Source organism: Pieris rapae, chromosome 3, assembly GCF_905147795.1.
Source record: "Pieris rapae chromosome 3, ilPieRapa1.1, whole genome shotgun sequence".
NCBI classification, from domain to species: Eukaryota; Metazoa; Arthropoda; class Insecta; order Lepidoptera; family Pieridae; genus Pieris; species Pieris rapae.
This window is the reverse complement of record NC_059511.1, coordinates 11,310,813-11,328,280: the sequence shown is the minus strand read 5'-3', so window position 1 is coordinate 11,328,280 and position 17,468 is coordinate 11,310,813.

Genomic DNA, 17,468 nt, shown 5'->3' with positions numbered 1-17,468 from the left:
TGAACTTTTTTTGTTTTTTTTTTTGATAAAATTTAAAACAGTATCGAGTATTATTTTTGCAATCATTTCGGATTCTGAAGCGTGGAATATTATATAATTTAAATATGGGAGTGAAATTAAATGGTTCCACCATTGCAGTATTGGGTGTATTTCAAACGACTTAGGCAAATTGTGTTTAAGATTCTCTGTATCAATTTCTTGAGATTTTCAACACAATTAATTTTTAATATTGATTTAGGGTATACGACGACAGAGAATACTAGTCTCGTTAGAGTTAGACTCGTCATATTGCAGGTGGTATTATCGTTCGCATAAATACAAGAACGCACTCTATTCTATGGTTCCCATACTTTGACGGGTCGTATACCCGATACGGCCGTAACAGGCTACTCATACGAGGCAGAATGGTAATGGCGAAAAGGCTTAACAATAATACTACATAGGGCATGCATTTTGATAATTTGATATTAAACTAAAAAATGTAATAATTTTATTGTTAAGTATATCTTAACAAAAAAATTATATTAATAGTAACATAATAAATCAAACGTAATATGTTTTGTTTGAAACATACTTATAAGAGACAACGCCGTTAGCTAATACCAAAAAACGGCAGCTTAGAATAAAGAAGCAATAACAATTTCATTACTTTACTTTTATTTCTTTACAAGTAATTGGAATAAATACAATTTGAATTTTTCATACTTTTCCCGTTTGTATGTAATAATTTGCGAGTGTTGGCGTCGTGCGAGGAAAATACATTTTTGAGGCATTACGTAACGGAATATGTTAAGAAAATGTAAGGAATTTTTGGAGATAATATAAAGGCAGGGTTGACTCTTTACAAATTTTGTACCTTTGGATAAACTATGGGTTGGTTACAAAACAGGTTTGTATGAAAACTTGAAAAGCACTTTATGGTACTAACGATTAAATAAAACTTTTAAAACCAGGAAATACTTTTTTAGGTTAACCGTAAAACCTAGTGGCCTAATGAAGTATGAAAACTAGGTTACTGCTGTTAGTATATATATGAGCCGTAATATATATAATGAGAAATGCAATATTACACACGTTAAGAAATAGTTAAAAAAACATTATTAACGAAATAACGCTAAAATATATCGAGAACATAGTATTAAAAAAACGATCAAAATGATATAAATTTTATCTACAGTGGGCCTTTTTCATACCTTGGCACGTAGCCTTTTAAAAAGTATTTAACCAACAATTTCCTCGTGATCTATAAAAATAAAATATCTTTTATTAATTTAAAATAAAATTCACTACATTATTTACATAACTGTAAAAGTACTTTTATTAAATCTAAAAGTATTAAAAGGTTGTTATTATTATTGTTATTGTATTTAATAAACCTAGCACCTAAGGCTTCGAAGAATAGGTCTTACAAAAGACATGAGAATAAAATCTCCGTATCTTCTATACATTTAACTCGATAGTGCTAGATTTAATACAGGTTAGTTTAGTTCTTCAGAAGACTGCTGATTGAATGCAAAAGTAGACAAAACAAATGCAGGTATCACTTAACATCAGGTGAGCCTCCTGCCCGTTTGCCCCCTGTTCTATAAAAAAATGTCCTCATACTTATAATACGAGACTTCATAAACTGTTTAGTTTATGCGTTTAGCACATGCGTTTTCATGTGGTCGTAGATTAGTTTGAAATTATGAGAACGTGATCCCTATTAATTAAAGTAAACAAAGAAATTACTTTTCGCAGAAGTTGAAATATTAAAAATGACTTGCAATAATTAATTTATATATTTATTATCAAAATGTCTGCATCCATATAAGTACTCGTCTGCGGAGTTCGTCGTCCCCCTGATTGTCCCTTAATGGGGACACAGACGCGACGACAGATCACTTCGTATAAACACAGTGTTTACCAGACAATTTATTCAATTAAAAATATTCTTTTGACGTTGTTATTTGTTTTCTATGTCTGACTAACCACTAGGGTTAGGCAACACGATAATGATTTCTCGTATTACATCTATGGATCTTTTATGCGTGCTATTAATGTGAAGAAACTGTATCAAACCAAAGAACCAACTTAGCAGTCAAGAGGCATAGAATTGATGACTTTCTTGTCTATATTGAACAGGGGGCAAATGGCTCACATAATGTTAAGTGATACCTCCGCGTATGGAAAATCTCAATGCCACTCGCAAGTGCGTAGCCGGCCTTTTAAGTAATGGTACAATCTTTTCTTGAAGGATCCTTAGTCAAATTGGTTCGATAATATTTCAGTGGGCTGATTCTTCATAGTGGTGGTGCGTGGCAAAACGCTCTGTTGTTGAACATCGGATTTTACAAATTATTTCCTTCATTTCAATAAATTGTAAATTACTAATTAGAAAGCATTTATAAACTTAATATAAATTTTGCAACGCCCTATCTTTTTAAAACTAATACAAACATCAAAGGACGATTCAACCCTGATCTATAAAATATGGACTGTTTACACAACAATATTTCTGAATTAACATCATATAAAAAGCTTGTAATAATTCAAACGTTATCACTAAACTAAACTGAGTACAATTGAAATGTTGGGATTAAAATTTAACGCAATAAAACACATGGAGCCACGCAACGGGAGATTAAACCTGCATGAATTGGACAAATTTTGTCCTAACATATATTCATGAATATATCCAATATATGATTAATAAAATAAATTGTAAATTGTGTTCCATAGTAATTTGCACTAAAAAATTGCTTAATTGTATTAAAAACAAGTCTTTTATTTAGTATTCTACCTAAAGTACTAGTTTGTTTCTATCTTTAAAATTGTTATTCTGTAATGAAGAGTATATCAATGTTTATCAAGGCTAAAGTACCTACACTTTTTCAATTGAGTTTGTATTCAATATTTAACCAATAAATTTCTTGAGCTAAGTCAACAAAATTATTCGAATTGGTGATAGTGCACGTTCTAAGTGCTAAGTGGAAACAAATAGTATACAAAAACACATATAGTTTTGGACACTTTCCTTTGTTAAATATTACTTAGTAAACTAGGCTAGTTTTAAATTACTTATTAGTATTATGCTAGACTGTGATGTTAAACGATGTCTTTTTGCAGAGATAATTAATAAATAACAAAATTTGACGGAATAATACTAATTTGCTCTTGTAATTTATTTAACAAAATGTATTAGAGAGTTCTGAATGATATTTCTTATATATATGTCATATAAACAATAAATTGTCTATGAATCGCTTCCGCTACAGAACCGCTCGTAAAACCGCCCATCTCTCGACCGCATATTTAGTAAAGCTAATAAAATTTAGAGCGCTTTGCCCTGTGAGAACGTTAAACAAAGTTATGAATTCGATAATACAATGTTACAAAGTCGGATGTTGGTTTAATGCGAATTTTTAAGCCCTTTGGCGAGGAACGTTTTGTGAATATTACTTGTAAACATATTTTTTGCGATAATATTAATGGGCTGTACATTGTATGAGACTTAATTCTGCAGGTTAACATTTGTAAAAATAAAAAAGATTTGAGTGAAATGTTTAAACCCAAACGCATACATAGAATATTTATTACGTAGATTCCAAACATTTATTCTATTTATTTTAAATCAAAGTAAACATAATGCTATTATTATTTTTCCAAGAAAATAAATAATGACTAATTTTATCTGTACTATCTATTTCTTAATTAGCTTGCCTCTGCAAGTGAAGGCCACATCAGGTATCTGTCATTGGCAAGCTGTAAACAGCTTGACCAGCCGTTTTGATAATGTCATCTGCCCATCTCGTGAGCTCTCCTCTTCTGTTTCGGTACCCAATTACCCCACCGGTCGGTTGTATTGTGTTTGGTGTTGTAATAACCACGGGGCTGATGATCTTGGTATTGCGTAACCAAGAAATTGTTGGTCGTCTTCATAAAAAAAGAAGTTTTAGAGAACATGTGAAAAATAAGTATACATACTTTTTATTTTCATGAGCATCATAACTAAATTAAAACAGGTCACAGGTCGATCATGTCTTGCTAGTGTTACGTGAGTAGACCACAGACTAATTAAATAACAAAGTGCTGTGCATCGAGTAATGATTTGGTTTCCCCTGCGGTTTGAAGCTATTAACAGCGTTAGACACTTGAGTCACGTATTAACGGATTCGCAAAAAGGGGATTAACCCTCATCACAGACACATTTCTAAGTTTGTTTTACTATTTTATCATACGAAGAAATATGCCATATATATATATATATATATATATATGTTGAGAATGATAATGTTACCTATAATCAGTAGTTTTATTATTTTCAATATGAAAGTATTTATTAATTACAGGTTCCTTTGTTTCCTTTGTTTATCATAGTTACTTATATTATGTTTTTTCAGTTGTAGTCCCGTTGTGAAGGTTGTGTTTTTGTCTTAATCGTAATCCAGATGGATGTCCCATCGATATCTAATAATCATTTTCACGTAAAGGAAAATATTATGAGAATACTCGTTTCACACCATCGGCTTGTCTATGAAGTTTTATTTATGTAACAAATGTGGAAACCTGAATCCGGGATGAGGGTTGTAAACGTAACAGTTCTGTTTATATATATATAATGTAAACTATATGTACTATGAAGACTGTAGTTCCTTTTCTTCAAAAATTTCTTTAGTTAAGAGCGCGTCCTTGCTTTAAAGCATTATGATTGTTTACAAATTACTTTAAACGTCAAATGCAAACAGGATGTTAATTAAAATGAAAATGCGTCGTTGTAAACCTGAAACAGTATACTACCTACAGTATATTCCGGAAATTAGTACCGATCAAAGCTACTTTGAAGAATAAAGTTAACGAGCTAGCTTATTATGTTTTACTATATTGATATAGATTCGCTACAAAATACAAGTGCGTTCTCGAATTATATTACTTCAATTAAAATCTTTGTCTAAAAATATTCGTCCTACTTAACAATTGTAAATAAAATAAAATATTTAATAAGTTTTGTTAAATATTAAAATAGATAAACGTAGTATAGAATACTATACATATACATATATATATATATATATATTTATTAAGAAGTTTTTTAAATACTTTATATATCGCATTCACAGCAAAGGACATATCTCAAAGGCCTGTAATTTATTTTAAATTCACAAAACTTGCCCACTATAAAAAAATCTATTTAACGCCACGCGAACAACGTATCGATACAGGTAGAATAAAACGTCGATTGTTACAATTATACCCGAAATATTTTAAGTAGTTTTAAAAATCTACTTTCATTCATATATTTTTACCTGAGGTTATAAATTACTTGTACCATTGACCACAGACAAGTATGAATGGACGAAATTTTGAATGAAACTTTAAGAATGAACGTAAATTCGCAGACACGCTGGCGTCGCTTTAAAAGCTTTGTTAAACTTTTTGATAAATGTGTGGGCTTTGAAATTTGTCGCAAATAAACTGCGTTTTGATCTAGTACAAAGTTAAATTAGGTTTTCATAGGCAAGTGGCTTGTTGTGTTATTGTTAGATGCTGAAGCAGGTACCTGCTTTATACATGTATTTCTTGTTCCATGATTTTCTAATAATATTGTGTGAATTTATGTTTAAAGTCAATTTTGTACCATTATATTTTGAGGGCATTTATCAAACGATTACATTTATGTTTCTGCATGGGATTAATTATTCTAATAAATTAATCACGTTCATCAAGTGATTGGTATTTTTCCTCTGACACGCGAATCTCTTTTGTCCGTTATATGCCGTAACAATTATTAGCCAGGATTCGAAACTAACCATAAGAACTTATTATATAGTTATCGTCGTCAGAATCCTTGCTTAGTAAAATACTTTGCAGCTTTAAAATTTTGTATATCAAAATAAGAAAAAGCCTTAATTGATATTTTCATCCCAATTCGTCGGAGTCGGAAATAGAGGATTTCGACGGAATAAAGGTGAAATAATAATCCAATCCCCCGAGGGAGTGCACAACGCGGCTGAGCGGTTATCGGCAAACATCACCGGAAATACACTTTGACAAACATTTCTTTTGTTTTTGATTTTTCATTGTTTTATATCGACTATAAACAAACAGTTTTAATTAAAAACTCAGCATAGGTTGGTCTATCAGGCAATGATTATTTTGTGGCATACGAAGTAGACATATTAATTAAAAATTCTGTATTTTTGTTTGTGACAACTTTTTAAAACATTTGCAATAAAATGTGAAAACAATTTTATAATTACGTAACAAAGACAAAGCTTAATTCTACAAAGGTTTTGTAACAAACGACTGGAAAATAATGATAATAAACCAGTGGTACACAACTCCATAAGGGATAACAAATAACCACCGATTGTATCTCTTCACCGATCGTATTCTTTTTACAAACAAGTAGATGATTAGCCTTCTCCTGAGACACGTCGGCGAGTTTTCTAAGTCTAAGGTCTAAGATATACCTCCTGGTTTCCTTTCCGTTCACTAAAGGCTTCATTACACTATGTAAAAACAAAAACCAATTGGTTTGCAGCCAACAGTTGAATAAACGATATCAGCATTAGGAGCCGCACGCTCAAGGCACCAAAATAATCATATTAAACTCAGTAGTGTCAGTAGTGTCAGAGGAATTTTGGAAAATACAAAGCCATAATTCAGGAATATTCGGTCTTTACATAACTTTACATAGGTTTTTGTTATGACCAAAAAAAACCTATTCTAATTTCAAATTCAAACCCTTTGGCGGAGTTTAAATTCAGATGTCGCCGAATGATAACGTATTTACTTTATCAAAGAGAATCTGCCGAATATCTTAAACTGCACGTAATTCTGAAGTACAGTCCTTGGATAATCGGCGAATCGCAAAGATAATCGAGCATTGTTATAATCGAATGATCGATTGGATTCCGATGTCGGCGTAGTTGCGCGTTTTTATGTTCTGCGGTGATTTGTAAAGGGCTAAACTATTATAGTTAGTATTTGCTAACCTTGATTAGCAAAAAAATGTTTGATATTTTTTTGCATAAATATATTTTCTACGACGATTCTTTTATTTCTAACGATGAGCGTAAATACATTCAAAATGAGTCAAACAAACATTTCTACGAATTGATGTTTTAGAGATTTAATGCTGCTATTTTATATCAAATGCTATTTTCCATTTATAAATTATCTATAATTTTCTTGAAATTTCTTCAAAAAAGTTTTATTACACATAATTTATTACGATATGTAAAAGAAATGTTATGTGTATTATATTTCTACATGTTACAGATTTTAGATACTTAACAACTATATTTTGATTAATATATAATACTTCTGACTAAACTATAACATTTTATTACTGTAGTTAAGGACATTAAATCTACCTGTTTTTCTAATATTTTAGTCATTTCCAGATTTAAAAATATAACATTATCAGATTAACTTTCGTCTATTGGATTAGAGTGAATAAATAGATTGTAAAAAATTATAAGCTCTCCTGTATGTAAAAATCGCATAAGTTGTTTATCATAACGAAGTCATATTTGAATTTGAATCATACCCTAAGTAGAAAATTTTCTTGTGCCATTTGTTAAAGCGAGTATAAGCTAAAGGTTATCTTGTGTTCCTGTCGGTGTGAGTCACGTACTGTAAATATTCCCGAGAGGTCAGAAACGTGGGATGACTTCCATAAATCAGGAAAATTCTTAGAACGCATTTTTCAAAAAGGTCATCACAATATTTTTCCCTTGGATACATTGTCGATGATCACACATCATAAAATAAAATCACATCGTTCTTTAAATATTTATATATATTTACAACATATAAAAAATATGAGACGGGTACCACCATAGGTACCCATGCAATACTAGAAAAATATATGTATATGCAAAATATATTACTTAAAATGTTATTCTATTAAAAAAGCTGCATATTTTTTTTTATTCATTCCTAGATTTATCTTCTGGAATGTAAACTTAAATCTCGAATGTACTTATGTATAAATAGCTAAGTAAAATAAAGATATTCGGTTCGGAGATAAAAATATTCTTTTATTTTATACTAAACAAAAACAGCACGACGTTTCAGGAAATTATGATAATGTCCTGTGTGTGACAGGTCAATCCATAATAGAAATTAGCCGTGGACACATTAAAGAGAATATTTAAATTACTAAATTTTGATTTAAATTTTAAAGTGAGTTACAAGAGTCCAACTTTATAAGTTATTCAAATAAATCACACGACTGACTCTTTTGAGTTAGTTGAAAAAGTTTCAAGGATGGAAGTATTTGTCGGATCACGGGTCCACCTTAAAACAGCTCTATTTTTTTCTACCGTTTTTTACAACTTGTATATAATAATATAATTTTTATAAATTTTAAGGAGGCTATAAGGAACAGCTTTGGACCAATTAAATTAAAAAAAAATGTTAATATTACATGCATGATGTGTGATATTCCAAGTTCCCAGTGCAGTTAGGTTAATAATAATAATAATAATAGCCTTTATTCAGATACATTTTACATTATATATTTTATATACATTTAAACAAATTTTCATTTTAATCTAATTCTGGTGCATCTGTGTGCCCTTTTTTTGGCAAAGGCCTCCTCCAAATCCCGCCATTCCTCTCTGCCATGTACCACCTGCCGTTTCTTTAATGTGGTTAGTTAGGTTTATAGGTTTTTTTTAATTCTAAGTGGCATTTGTGATCAGAAGTGGTGCGCAAAACTAACCTAGATTGGGTTACAGCCAAAAATTTGTAGCGTCTATAATTCCTTTCACAAATCATGATGATTTAATTAATTTATATGAGAGTGCGCCAAACTGCCGAGCAAAAAATAAAAATATAGTATTAAAAATAATTAAAATGTTTTGCGGCGATAAATCCTGCATCACATGGTCTTAGCTGTAACAACTGTAACATAGCTGTGATTAACAACTATGTTACAACGAGACGCGAAGTATAAATACCTCGGTCACGTCATTATATGCTGGCTCGTAGGGTTGCACGTTTTTGTCGTGACGTAAGCATGCTTTCTACCCGTGCAGCCTACTAAACTAGTTAGGCTTAACTAGTTTTACTCGACAATCATTCAATGACCTTCGATACCAACGCGTTACGCAGAGCTCTGCAGGACATGTTTGCAGAAACACGGGTTCATTAATATTTTGCAAAGATGCGAAAGCGGTAGACATCCATGGTGCGACGGGTGCGTGGCAACTCCAACAAGATTTTACTAATAATACCTTTTCTGAAAGATACCGTTGGGTTGCAGGATAATGTTCTTTTTCTTTTTTCATTTTTATTATAACGTACCAATTAAGAAATTATTCTTACTAACATATTAATTATTTTATGTTCTGTCAAATTAAGATATGTTCAAATTTATCACACAACAGGTAATTTTATATAAGAATGGCTATGATAATAATTTATGTTCCTTTTCACATTATTGTCGCCAAATTAATAGACTTCTCTGTGAAATACCGGCTGTAAATAACAATTACGACAATTATTATGCAAATCGTAGACATGTTTGTAATTAGAAACACAAGCGAATAAAATATGTTCATTGTGTTTTATACGGGGTTGATTTGCATTGTAATGCTATAAATTATAATTAGCAGGTACGGAGGGTGAGTTTCTGTTGAGTTTATTAGGAATCTTTAAACGCTCACTTTGGCTGTGGCTTCCCAACGAACAGAAATCCTCGGAGCGGTGAGATCGCTCCTGAAGGAGCTGGTTTATAATCCGGGACTTAATCGGCGTCTAAGTGTGGAAACGGAGTCTACAAGGAGTAGGTTTAAAAATATTTTTGAGCATTGCTAGTTTAAGGTCGCGTTAATCATAAGTAAGTTTTGGCAACGCATTCGTGATTCCTTTGAAAATGAGAGAGTCAATGGGCGGCGCTATAACTTATCATCAGAAGAACCTCATGCCCCTTTTTCTCCTGTAATATAAAAAGTAACAGAAGTTGCGAAGATTTTCTTACCAGTTCTTTATAGTTGTAACTTTAGTTCATAGTCTTTAAAGTTCAACTTCGAGATTGTTTGGTGTGCTATATAATAAGTTTACAAAACTGGCCTTAATAATAAATGTGATTTGACTTTTACACAGATTATTCATTCTATATGGAATTTTAACTTTTTCGTTCAGTATAGAAAAAGTACGGAGGAGAAAATGGCATATCACATACACAATAAATCGATAACGTGTTTTATATTAGAATAGGTGTTGAGCAATTGGACGGCAAGTAGGTCACTATCCAAGTAGCAAATCGAATTAGCTATGGAAATTCAGGGTATATCGTTAAAGGGTGGGATCAGTAGAAGCCACACCCCCTCGAAGGGGTAACAGATGCGCATGAGTTGACAAAACGATCTTTTGTTATTTAGATCCAACTTCAGATACGAATTTGAGTGCCCGTTAGAAGCTATATTTAATTTGTTATTGTTTTTATAATTTGTTCCTGGTAACTTGTGCCAAATTACGTTTATATTTTTTACAATAGATTTATTCAATCCAATAGAAATTATAAAATACATTCAAGTTGTGTTGACCTAATATTTATACTTAATGGCTAAATTTTGAAAACTGGACAATCATTTGGTCATAGTTTGTTCCTATTAATGTGTTTACACAATATAAAAAAATTCAGTGTCTCCGTGTTAAGTCTGGAACTCACATCTGTATCTGTTTCATGATCATATGTCAATTAGGCAAGTAAGTGATCAGCTTCCTCTGCCTGACAAGCAAGCCAGTTTCCTCACGATGACCTTTTACCGTTCGAGGAATTAAATACGCACGTAGAAAGCACAGCATAGCCGTCGATCGAACCTACGACCTCAAGGATAAGAGTCGGTTGCTGAAGCTGTTAGGCCAACACAGCTCCTATATGTTTATGAGTTTATACAATATATCGACATTAATTTTATACAAATGATGACTAGAAAATATCAGACTATAATTTCAGTGATTAAAGTCAATAACTAAATTACAAGCTACTGCAATTCAAATCACTTTGTAATACAAAACCCGACAATTTCAAAACGTTTAACACTATATAATTTGTGCGATAAAATCTTCATATCTGCAATCGCTTAATCGGCAATAAAGCGACAATTACCGATAGCACAAAAGAGTGTGTAATGTAATATGAATCCTTTTCATTTTATTCGGTTAGTAATTTGAGACTATTATGCGAGGTGTAAAAGCGGTTCCTTTAGAGTTATGTATTTTATTATTCCGTTAAAAAATTACTTCAAGTGCTGCATAAGCTAGAGATCGAACCCGCTATGAACACGACATCGTGTTTCGGAGATTTGCGTCTGTTTCATTAATATATTTCTACAACTCGTAGCAATTACGACTCGTCTCAGACTCAGACTCAGAAACTAAAGCGTAAAACGATTGGCTTCTGTTGGTATTGTGTGTGTTGAAAGTACACAATTTTGGCTGTGGCTTTCTGGCTTTTCTAAATAGCCCATAGAGCTCGATACATAATTCAATGCGACCAAATAGTTACTTATTTATTATACATACATTATCCTTACAGACTCTGCTAATTAATATCGAGAAACATAAAAAAAAATATTATAACGTACATATATAATATTAAACACATTATATATTATGTCTGTAGATAGATAGCATTCAGTAGGCGCATCGTCTTTGTTAACGGGGATCTGTGCAACTAACTTACCCTAGGTATCGCAAATAACCTAGGCCGTCGCCGTCGCACATATCCCATCGGTACTAAGAAACCCAGTTCTTGGGTTGGGTTGCACACTACACCCCTCAAGACTTTCAGTATGTTTGACTTACAATTAATGTATTGGCTATTTTCAAAGCTTTCCTCGAATCCCTGTAATAATGTAATAGAAAAAGATTTATATTTGAAAGTTTAGTACATTACTAACGACTGCTAACTGCTACTAATTGGTTGGCACCTCAAACATCAAACAATACAGTCGGAGAATATACCTTGGGTTTTTGGAAGTCGGTTAAAATTCACGTGTATTGGGTAACTTGATTCCGTATGTGTGAAGTTGTAATCACCAAGGGGAATCTGTTTGTAGTTCTCACTCGGGAGGGTGGTTAACTTTGGTTAACTTTGGGATTTTGTTGTCTAAGTAAATACGACAAAACAATACCAGAAGGCTACTGAACATTCGATTATTTCAGCCAATACGGGATTCAATACATAATCAAAGGAATCTTAGACTAGGAATCCAACGAGCTTAGTACCTAGCTCAAGCTTCCATTCCAATAATCTCGTATTTAGAAATGTTTCCACAAATACAAAATGTTTGTATGATTCAATTTTTTTTACAATAGTCCGCTTAACAAAAATAAAAAAAAATGTCTATAATGAGGAAGGAGAGAGATGAAACATAGTTACGTAAAATACCAATTTTAGATCTATCAGAGAATTCCGATATGAAATATGTACTACTGGAATTTATTTTTAAAATAATAGTGTATACAACATAATCCCACTTCACCGCCGCAATCTCATCGAGATAAATAACTTTTACTTTGTACAGTCATCAAATATTTTTTTATTTATTTAAATCATTTTATTTCTGATGAGATTAGCAAAGATTATATGAGTATAATATATTATACTGGGTGTCAGCAATAAAGGCTTAGTAATAATAATATCTAATTATATATGTGTGTTATGGGCTAGGATATGTTTGGTGGTTGATGGTGGTGGTGGAGATGGTTAATTTTTACATTCTGCATGAATATTTCAGTGTAATTCAATTGTATGTATAATACTACATATTTAATTTTTACGGATTCCTACACATTTCTACCGGTATAAATGCTTTCCTTGAATTTTATTTTAATTTTTAAGAAATTAGAAATCGCTTTAACTAAATAATGAAATCGCATTAAAAAACCTTTTGGTGTTTTGTTGACTGTACATTTGTAGATAGGCTCGTCCGGCGGCTAGCGTCACAAGGGGATTCCTTTGAAAATTTCTAATGCCACGTCGAACATAACCGCAGACTATATTTTCTAAACTATATAAAATTATGATTGCAGAAATTGTGGGTTTATTTTTCATCGAATTGATTAAGACCTTGAAACTCCGACCTTGAGTTGGACTTATTATTTGGCTGACTCAGAACACTTGGAATACCGAAATCTAAATCCGACATGAACTACGAAACAATCTTTTCAGTGCAATGTGTTGGCAATGATGTAATTGAACTAATTTTTTACTATGAATACATTTTATCAGGATTTATTTAATTGTGTCGTGTCTGCCCTAGTACTTTCAGCGTGCGACTCCCACAGGTCGTAGGTTCGATACTCGGCAGTGCACGAATGGGCTTTATATGTGCGTATTTAACATTAGCTCGAACATTGATGGAGGACATCGTGAGGAAACAGGCTTGTTTTGGACCCTCGACAGCGTGCGTCAGGCACAGGAGGCTGATCACCTACTTGCCTATAAGATAAACAAACTCAAACTCAAGAATATCTTTTTCATATTGGTAAAAAAAACAAATTAAATTAATTGTAAATTTACAACCAGTTCGCAAGTCAAGAGCGTAGAGCGGGTACGACTGATGATGCCGAACTCTGAGGTCCACACCTAAAAGGGTTGTAGCACTACTGATGATTTTTTACTTTATTTAATTAATTAACTAGACATCAGCTATAACAACAATCTAGACTTAGATGTAAGTATTTTTATTATGAATCTAAACACGATATTATGAAGCCAAATTGTATATGTAACCTGGTGTTTGCCTTTTAATATAAAAATCATTGATGTGTGAAATTTGTCGATATCAATCAAGCGTCGTTAAACGTTTTTTTCTTGTCTCGTGACACACAGCTGCTGGTACAAAAAAGACGATATTAGTGTTAATATGCCAAGAAACGCCGCCCCCATTTCTCTTATAAAACTCATGCTTGAGAGGTTGGCATATGGATCTACAATGATTTGTAGCAAATGAAATTCAAAGAAATATAAACTTGAATGTCAATTGGATTTTTACATCCATTGTATATAGTATGTATGCAATCTTGCTTTTTTATATAACAGGCTCATCTGATATAAAATAATACCGTCGCAATTACAGAAGGCACGCAAGTACGTTGCCGGCCTTTTAAGAAATGACCGTAAACATATTGTAGTTGTTTTTTAAGGTCTTCAAATAGATTCCTCCACCGTTTTTTTAAATTCTAATTTTAATATTAAAGACAATACGAACTTCTTGCTGGTCGTGTTAAATATTCTTTAAATTATGATTAACTTTATTAATTATGTAACTATACACATTTTTCCTACGATGGTGATGGTTGCGATGGAAATAGTAATAATATAAACCTTAGCCCAGTCTTACCTCCCTCGCACCAGCACAAAAGCTATCGCGGCTGCAGAAGGTGGACTATGATAAACGGCCCAGTCTTTCGTTCAACTTGTTTTTTATTCCCTTTGGAGTAGATACCTGTGGGTTCAAGCGCACGGGCGCTGTTAAAGGTTTAAGTTGGTGCGTGGTACCGGTGATACCGCAGCTGGTGCGTTCCTTGCCCCACGAATAAATATCGTAATACTGCGTTAAAGGTACACAGGCCAAAGGGACAAAACTATTTGAATTGTTTTAATGTTCTATTAATAGATTTTTAAAATTCTGCAAACGTGAGTATCTATTGCTGTTGTATTAACTATTATTAAAACTATGTATTAGTATTTAAGTAAATTTATATTTTAATATTATATAATAGAAATCATTATGTAGAGCGTACAGTCAACCCCACAGCGACTAAAACGTAAGTCTTTGCATATCAAGTAGTTAGAAGATCAAGAGATGCTGCAACTTTCCCACAAAGCCAATATAAGCGATACTTACTGTAACATATTAAATAAATATGTTACAGTAAGTATCGCTTATAATAAAGATATTTATAAACGATCTATCTATATATTTTAAATGTGTTACTTAAATATGATTTCGCTTACATCTACACTTTTGATATAAATATATCGACAAAAATTTTCAACAGGTTATAGTTTAAACACCGAATTGTCATAAACAGCACCATAATGTCCAGGTACTTAACTCAAGCCCATATTAACTAACCTTTCACCTGTGTTATCTATTATTCTGGAAATGTTATATAATAATGACGTTTGATATCTTACGCTATTCAAGAATTCTTCACATCAGTATGTAAGTCGCCTCACCTGTGACAAATTGTCAGCGATCTCTTCGCTAATTTCCTATTCATTTCTTGATGAGTCCCTGTTATTAGGGGTAATTTTATATTAATTATAAATGTTATAATTGGGGTTAATTACATAGGTAATAATCTTACATTTATTCGTAGTTGGATGTATGAACTATTTTTTTTTAAATCTGTTCGGAAACATATCAGTAAACGGATTTATTGAAATTGTAATAAAAAGTTCTTAACTAGTTTGAATAAGTTTAGCTATCGGAAATCATTTTTCGAATTTCGAGTTCAAGTTTTATAGTATGCTTTCAGTTAGTATTTAGGAACCTTTGCGAACCTAAATCCTCCAGTCCTGTTCGATAAGATTCATAATACAACAATTCCTTGTAGACATAATATGGTTGAGTATTGATGCCTATTTGAAAATAACACAGAAATGAGTTTATCACCAAGGTACAGCCTTATCAAAAAGACATGCAATACAACCATTATTAATCGATTTTACATATTTTATTTTGTTTATAACAAAAGTGTGTTCATGATTTTGGGACGATGGAGAGGTCAAGTCGAGATGGAGAGCATCCAGCGTAGAAAAACTAGCCTGAACTAGTCTGGTTAGCACTTAAATTACACTCCTTTCTGTTCCTGTATTTAAAACAAATGATATGAGAGGATCGTCCAATTTGTTTGTTGATCTAAGCATATTTAATAAACTATTAATTTATTATTATATACCCAGAGAGAATCCTCCAATTATTGCGTGCTCCACTCATATAACTGTCACGTAGGCGTGACGATGCGAATAAATCTTTATTACTTAACATCATCTATCACTGCACGCTACGAGATAATTATTGTTTTTGCTGGCACTAATATAATGTTATAAATGAAACTGAATAAAAATTATATTTATATTTATATAAAAACCGTATCAGAAAAAGTCTTAAGAACCAAAGTTTTGATAAAAATAACACGAGTTTTTAAATTAAAATATAATCTTTATTAAATACTAGTTAACAATTTTTAACCTAAACTTCTTTAGGCGCATCAGGGTATTTTTTCGGAACGTTTAGTTGGACTTTAGACGGAAATTCTGTCGCATTACGTCTTGTGCAGATTTTGTATTTATTTATATTATCATTAGCACGTAAACAGTGTGAATATAGATATACATACACATACTGGTACACGATCATTTATCGGGGCTTTTACTCAGTTATAATTAATTTACAAAGAGGTTTCAATTCTGACATGTGTACTTTGTACGCACGCATTTTTTAAATTTTACCTCTCACACATGTTAAAAGATAAACAATCAGATACTCACGAATATACACTCTAATAATAAAGGATAATATGTTATAATAAAGGCAAATAAAACAGCAAGGTCAACTATATCCCTCGATATATAGCACATAATATTAATGAAACTTGTTAACAAACTACTAGAGATTTCGTCATCTTCCCCATAATAAGAGAGAGGTGAAATTAAGAATAATAGGGAACACTTCATTTGCAGGGAACTACTAAACTCATGAGCCTGGATATAAAAATAAAACGAATAGCTATTTATACAGCAATAACTAAAAATGGATGAGGTATTAGATAAAGGCCGCGAAATCCTAAAACATTGCCAAACTATCTATAATAATTAAAATGACAAAGTACAAATTGAAAATTTCACTAATGCTTAATTTTATATAGGCCATAATTTCTCAAAACAGTAAATAACTTAATTCAATTAATAATCTTTAGACTGAAATATTCAATAACAATTAAATTTTGCTGGTACTAAAAATAAATGAGATATTCTCGCACATCCATTGTCTATGCGTTGTAAGGGCACAATCCTGGTTGTAATAAAGCCAGCCAAGCACCTGATTACTGGGACTCGACTTACAACGTTACCGACAAATTAATACTTAAGTTACACAGATTTTACGCAAGAAAAAATATATTAAATACTTATAACATAGCGAGTTTGATACATACGCATAATTCTTATTTAAAAATCTACTTTTTGATAATGTATCTTCTAAATCATCAAGTTAAGCTATTGATATATATTATTTGTGAATCATTAACTATTGGATTAGGTTTAAGATTTTCGTTTATATTCTGTTCTTATAACATTATGTATATGTTTATAGCTAGTTTTATTATTTATAAACTTCTTGTACTTTACCCTCTGTAGGTGTTTCTTGTTTATTGTTCCATATTAGGGTTGCCTGGAAGAAATCGCATGTTTGCGATATGTCCGCTCGGTGCCTAATAATTGATGTAACCTG